Source organism: Biomphalaria glabrata, chromosome 5, assembly GCF_947242115.1.
Source record: "Biomphalaria glabrata chromosome 5, xgBioGlab47.1, whole genome shotgun sequence".
In the NCBI taxonomy this organism is placed as follows: Eukaryota; Metazoa; Mollusca; class Gastropoda; family Planorbidae; genus Biomphalaria; species Biomphalaria glabrata.
In genome coordinates, this window is record NC_074715.1 from 54,961,462 (window position 1) to 54,969,053 (window position 7,592).

Sequence of the window (7,592 nt, forward strand, 5' to 3'; positions counted from 1 at the left end):
TACTTTAATTTAGTAACATAATAAATGATAGATGAATAGATCTAAGATTCTAAGAGATGTACCATTAGTTTAGTATTACTAGTATTAGTAATATGAGTATGGCAATGAATGTCAGTGTACACTGACTACGTTGATATGTTCCCATTCCATGTTATCATGATCAGAATACCCCTTCTTTTCTGTGTTTTTTTTAATTATAATAAACGTACCTCATTTTAACGAACAATCTAACACTTTTTTTTAAAGCCCGTCAGCCTCTCTTAGATTGAAAGTGCATGGCCCTCTCTCTCTCTCTGTTTTGCTCAATGGAACAATTTTTTTTTTTTACCTGCGCATTGTAATTTCTCCCACTCATTAAACTTTTGACTTGATTTGGAAAGATCAGTTTCATATATAATGGGCCTCCGACACATACACGCTCTCATATTTTGGGCCCGTTAATTTTAGTAGCACTTATTTAGGCCTACTTATCTGCTCCTCACCCCCACCACCACCAAAATGTTGGTCTTTCGTACACATTCCCTTTCCCATTTCTTTATTTTACTTGATATTTTGTTTTCTAAATAAAATGTTTGTTTGTAAAATGTTTTACATGTGTCTGATGTTCCTTCAGAGTTGAAGATAGTTTACTTCCTAGTCCAAACCTCCCACAGGACGACGGGGGATGGGAGCGGACAGGATTTGAACCCTCGACCATGGATAAATCCGAACGACAGTCCAGCGCGCAAACCGCACGACCAGGCAGCCATCCAAAAAGCAATATCAATTCGGTTTTATTCATTGTAATCGTTTATTTGACCCCATTTGAATGTAGCGAAATTACAATAGATTTAGATTATTACTCAGCACTGGCTGCCTAAACATCATTTCCATCCTCATGCAGTGTAATGCAGGATGGCTGGGAATGGAGACAGGCGGGACTTGAACCGTGACCTCCGTGCCGCTTGAACCCGGAACCAATAAAACCAACAAAAACCTATTCTTTATCCAATAACGTTTATTACTCCCAGAGTCGCTTCTTCTGTCTAGACTCAAAGTCTAGACTAGGGTCTAGATGATCTAGTCTATTCAAGTGCTATTTGAGATGTTAACTTTAGTTAGAGTATTTGGTTAAATGTGTACATAAAAGAGCGGGGGTACATATATAGCCTAATAGAGGAAGACCACAAAGAGGTTTAGTAGCGTAGTAAGGTAGCCTACGAGTGGGCCCAGGCCCAGAAATATCTTGGTTGTCACCGCCTCCCCCAATGAGACGAATGTAGTGTGTGACAAAAAATTGAATGTATTGGTGCATTTACCAAAAGACATTTTAATGCAATAGCAGTGTAGCCCCCTTTTTTTTAAAGATAAGATAATTTTATTGATCCAATCAAATGTAAATGTAAATTCAGTTTGACTACAATTGACAACCTCAGCGTAACTACTTTACAAAAACAAAATGGTTGAAAAATTCGAACAACATTCACACACGAAAACACATACACATTCACAACCAGCGCTTTATGAGTTTGACTTCTATGTACTTTAAAATAAGTAGGGCTAATTATATCAATTACGTTTGTTTCAATTAGGATTCCAGCAAGTAATAGTGTCTTTAAAGTCATGTTTGTACAATTTCTTAACAGAATTAAACGACTTAAAAAATGTTTCAAATGAATAAAGAAATGTTTTATGACTTCTATGTCCCAGTATACACATTTACATTCCTAAGACGTTCATTATTTTAACAGTAATTAAATCTAACATTAATCTAATAACATTTTTCTGGCCTTCTTAGAAGAAATGTCAGTAGCTAGTGCTTTTGTCTGTTTCTCACCATGTGAAGTCAACCTGCTCTTTGTCATACAAATTTGTAAATAACTTTTGTTCAATCGAAATGAAACTGGGCTTTTAACGACGAAAACGTTTTGACATTTTTGATGCCCATGAAATCTGTCGCGTATTTCAGAAACAATGACATCAATAGTTCGTTTGGATACGTTGATGTTGATACGAATCTTGGAATTTTTTCTTCTTGTAATTAGTGGCAGGCTCATCAAATTGTCTTTTAACCTTCTGCAATTGTGTAAAGCAAAAAAAAAATATTAACAGCCCAGCTACTTCAGCAGCCTCTTTTTTTTTTACACTCTGAAAGTCATTTTTTAATAATTTACTTCAGTCAAGATCCTCTTGAGTTGACTATCTGATGTACGTGTTTCTCGCTGCTCGCTATCCAACATTTTTGACACAACATTGATTGCTCTTACAATATTGTACTAGACAATAGGCAGAACAATATTATAGAATGTTTCTTGTTGTCATCAAAGTGCTGCAGCTCGTTAAGTACAAGTTCTTTATTTATCAAACACAACTGAAAGTCAGTTAAGATCTTTCAACTATTTGATGTGTAAGTGCTTTTTAAAATTTTATTTTAAATACAGGGGAAAAAAAAAAGAAAAAAATTGAGCTTAAAGAAAATTGAATAATAAGCAAAGAGGGGGGCGCGACGGCTGAGTGGTTAAGCGCTTGGCTTTCTGGGTGTCACGTCACGTGTGTCCATTAACGCACGACGTGTCCAAATAATGTCAACATTGGCAAGAGTGCAATGGGTCAGAAATAAGGGGAAGTAATTATAAAGAAATTTCTTAAGGCGCCACGAGAAAAGGGGCGCCGACAACTGGTTCGATGACATCGAGGTAACTCCAGCTTCCCATGGCCTCAATGTTGCATGCCGGTGAAAATGTCTGTTTTAGAACAACGGGTAGTGAACCTCGCCTGTCTATTGTAATAGGCCTACTTAACCATACGTGCCCCTTCTCTTCATTTGTGTTTGTGGGGGGGGGGGAGGGAGGAGGAGGAAGCGGGACAACGATCCAAGGTGCCCGAGATATTTGGTGTGTATCTGAATCTCATGGAGCTCACGGTTAGCTAAACTTTTATTTAAAATAAACTTGGTTGGGAAGACTGCCCATTCTTTTTAAGTAAATTACCATACAAAGAGAAACTTAAGGCCTTTATTTGTTACAGTGATTGATATTAATGTATGTATAGTGAATATATTCGGATGAATTAATTAAGAGACCAACAACAGCGTTCTAAGACCAGTAGATGACATGTCTAATCACATACGAATTAACATTGGTTTGGTGGAGGTGTCGCATGATCTCGAGTTGGCCCCGCTACGAAGTCCTTCATAAATCACAGACTTTATTATCTTGAACAGTGTAGCGATGCATTGATTGGAATCAAAATGAAAAAAAAAAGTAGCAGAAAATAAGTAAGATAAAAAGCAACCATTGCTGGAGATGTGTGCAAAAAAATGTAGTAAAATTATATTTTGAAATATTGCCAATAAGAATAATCTTCGTTTAATTTGAACTTTTTAGAATGACATGTAGAGACAATGTTTCATTAGCCTCTTCCTTATAATTTCTAAGAATCAGAACTTTCTAAAATGCATATAGATATGCAGAATTATTTATTTTTAAATATATTTACATTTATAGGTGGCCCACCTGATTTCTTTAGGTGTCCGCGGGCCGCTTAAAAGACTCCTCGGGCCGCTTGTGGCCCGCGGATTGTAATTTGCCCACCCCTGAGCTAGTTTAATCCGACCAGATATTTTGAATAATAATCAACTGGTCCCTCACTACTGTTTAATATGTCTATTACGAATTATTCTATGACAATTGTTGACGCAGCGTGGCAAAACAATAATGATTAATAACAGTCCTGTGATAGAATTATATTTTGCGCATGAGTATTAGATTATTTTACAAACGAATCAACCGTTCTCTCAGCATCTCTGCTTTACATCGCCATTCAAAGAAGTAGACTCCACAACACACAGATATCAGTCTTGTTATTAATCGCTCACATGTTATGATTAATTATTACGTTTAACAGTAGTATTTCGTGTTTGTTACATTGTTTTTCGCACGCCCATCTATCCGTTAGATTATGGATAAATATTTGAAGCGTAAGCTGACATTTGAAGAAGAGCAAGAGTGTAATGGAAATAGTGACAGTCAGCTGAGTCACGATGACGTAAGAGAGGCCATACAGCCTAGGGCAAAATGACGTAAATATGCATCTGAATATTTTCACGTTGGATTTCTACCGTACAAAGGCAACAGCCGCAATGTGTCATGTGTCTCTGTGCGTTATCGAACGAAAGTTTGATATATCAGCAGCTTTAGAAATATACTGTTTGGCCATTCTAAGACTAAGACTAGTATAATTAGGTCGCCTGCTGTGCAGCGCCCCGGAAGTGGTCGGGGTCTTCTAACACCGTAAGGCTTGTAAGAGTTGCTGAACTGACAAGACCACTGGCTTAGCGTGTTCAATCCATGACCTCCGTGTCGAAGGCGCCGTTCAATCCGGCTTAAACTAGATCAGTGGTTCCCAAACTTTTTTTGTCTCGTAGACCCCTTGCCATGTTTTCTGGTTTTCGGTAGACCCCCTGCTTAACTTATACTGCAATTTTGCAATTCACCAACATTTTTTATAAGTAATTTCTAACAGTTGTAAGTCGAAGGGTAAATACGTAATTTAACGCTAGTTAGTATATCTTTTATATTGATAAAATTCAAATTAAAATAAACCAAAATAACAATTGATATGTATTACTGGAACCACCAAGCATGTTGGAAACGTGTGTTGTTGTTTGTCGCAGGTTCATCATCCGTTGCTACGGATTTTATGTTTCATAAAGGAATTTGTTGTACTATGAAGTAGTCCTTCAAACATTAAATATTAATTAATTAATTTATTTATTGGTCATTAAGTACCACAGTAAAAGTTTTCGTAAGGAGCAGTTTCTCGTGTATTTCATCTTTCAAGTCTGGCTCAAATATTGGGTTCGCGGAACTATTTTCACAATCAGTAGAAGGGGCGAAGGTGAGAAACAGTCGCCTAAATCAGTAAGCGTTGGGCGGGAGGGTCTCATTAGCCTGGGCTTGCAACCCACCTAGCAGAACGAAAACTGAATTCAAACTTCTGGTGCCTTGCAGATATAGGCCTACCCAAACATGGAAAATGTTTCGTCAAGCCGGTGACCTTTTGGCAGTTTGCTGCACACAGCGCTACATCTTGCCAGAGCCTGCGAGGCCGCTAATCCCAAACTGTTTATCTCGTTTGCAAAGAATTACATTATAGGCTTTTAATGTTATAACTCACACCACTAATGTGCCCTTAAACTGTATTGTTGCTTAAATAAATTCATTTCATACTATCAAATTTAGGTTTGTGTTAAAACAAGTTTTTAAAACTACTTTAACAGTAGGTAAAATCAGTGTTTTATCTTTAATGTTTTCGCTATTAGGCTATAAGTAAAAAAAATCTTGTAAGACGCTCACAAACCATCATCTTCTCTCTCTGTCTCATGTTGAAGAAAGATGTTGTGGGTCTATTTTGAACTTTTTCTTTGAGAATCTTTTTTTTTTTCAAACCTTTATCTTTTTATCAGGGTGACATCATCTCAAATGATCCTCCAACGTAATTGGTTTCATATCGTCATAAGAAGCCACTTAGGCAACCTCTTTTTTGATAAAGAAGGAATGAATCCTAGTTTAAAATAGTCAACGCTGTACAATCTACATTTCTTTTTGAACATTCGAGCGTGTCAATCTTCGTGGTTTTGATTCCGTAGACTGTGGTAATTACGTTTCCAATAAGTTAAACAATTAGTTGTCAACTATTTTAAGTTTCGGAAATTTTCGCTCCAGCCTTGTGTCCTTGACATCAAATGTAACAGTTAACTTTCATCGGCTTTATGGGCAGCTCTTCTTAGCCACTCAAGTGGAACCCTGCTCTTAGCATGTGTGTATTGACCCGACGTTTTAGATTTGCAAAGAAAGTGTGTCTCTAAGGTGCAAAACATTTAACGACAATATGAAACAAAACTTTTTAAAAAAGACAGGTGTCTAGGTTTTTCTTGGTTCAGGCCGCAAGGAAAAGATTTCTAGGTTCATAAATCGGAGATTTTGGGAAGCTTTATAGCAACAAGAAAATACGAGCGGCGATATTATGTGCTACCGAGCAATTCAGGATAAGAGCCATTTTCCGGCGAATGGGTTAAAGTGTTTGCTGGCAGTGGGGAAAATGTGGCTTGAAGTAAGAATGCAGTTAAAACAATGACAAGGCGAGTTTGAAAAAAAAAATGGAGGGGGGGGGGGGGGAAGGGTATCGCTTTAAAATTGACGAATATAGCATAGCAACTCCGCTCTTGGTATTTGTTCGCGGTATATGTCAGGATTCCGTGTAAATATTTTGGCTCACAATGACCTCCCGACTAAGCTGCTTTGCTGCTAACAGCTAAACAAGAGACCTTGGAGAGGGCGTAATTTTACTGAGGCCATATGTTCCATGAGGAAGACAAAAGGATAATGTTGAATTAGTTATGAATGAATGATGGGGCAGAAAGATTCCACTGAACATTTAATACGATGACTGTTCAAAGTGAAGAATGATCTGTAAATAATGTGACAAGAGATTGCAACACACATTCATATCATTTATAGTACACGTGCGGGTCGTGCGTATCTCAGTAATACTATCACTTAATTAACATGGACCCGTATTACGTCGCCTATCGGCCAAGCCCCAACATTGCTAGCTTAGCGATATTTCCACTCTGGCTCTCTGAACCAGCACCTATCAGTACTTGCAAACGGAATGAATTATTTACACAGCGACGAGCCGAGGCGAGCAGTTAAACAACGAAGTTCAGCACCAAGCCCCTAAGACGGGAAAAAGAAGGACGTCATCAAACACACAGCAACCAAGAGGGGTCACCAAATTGAATGCACACACACACATACACAAGAATTCGTGCTCACAGAATACAGCCTACGCATCAGCGACAAATTGTAGAACTTAGCCGACATGAGGAGCCATCACTGGCGAAGACCTGCACCAGTAAGTTCAGTCATAATAAAGATTTATATGGCTCCCAAGCTGAAAAAAGAAGATTGGGCATCAGAAATAGACCTTTTTATCTCTTGCACTTGAAATGAGATTGTAACATTTTAACTTTGAGTGTGTCCATGAAATCTGTCATTAATTAATAATTTACATGCATTTATCACATCAAATCATCATTAGATTTAATTCCATTTTAATTCTGTGTGGCTCTTACTTTAACAAGCTATGCACAAGTTATGTCGTCGTGTTGAAATTGTGTAACTTAAGGTCACTATGATCCCGCGGTGGTATGTGTTGTTCACATCTGACAAAGAGAATTGCCTACTCGATATCGGACTTTTTGTTTTCACTTGCAATAACGTTTTGGTCTTAGCTTAGGTTACTACAATCGAGTTGTTCCATTGCAAGTCAAAAGTCTAGGTCAGTGATCAATGCTGGGGGTGAAAATAAAAGTGGGTTCCAGAGAGAGAGAGAAGAAAGGAAAGAGAATGATAGCGATCCGTTCCGGTGTTCAGTGTAACACAGTGATGCCCAAAATTCGGCCCGCGACCTGGTTCCCTCCGGCCCGCCGAAGAGTCGACATAAAGTGCAGAACTGTATCTTTACCTACACTATGGCCCTCACTTTTTATCTGATTGGTTGCTATCATGTCAATTGTTCTTTTATGAAATGGGACTCTGTATGTAAAA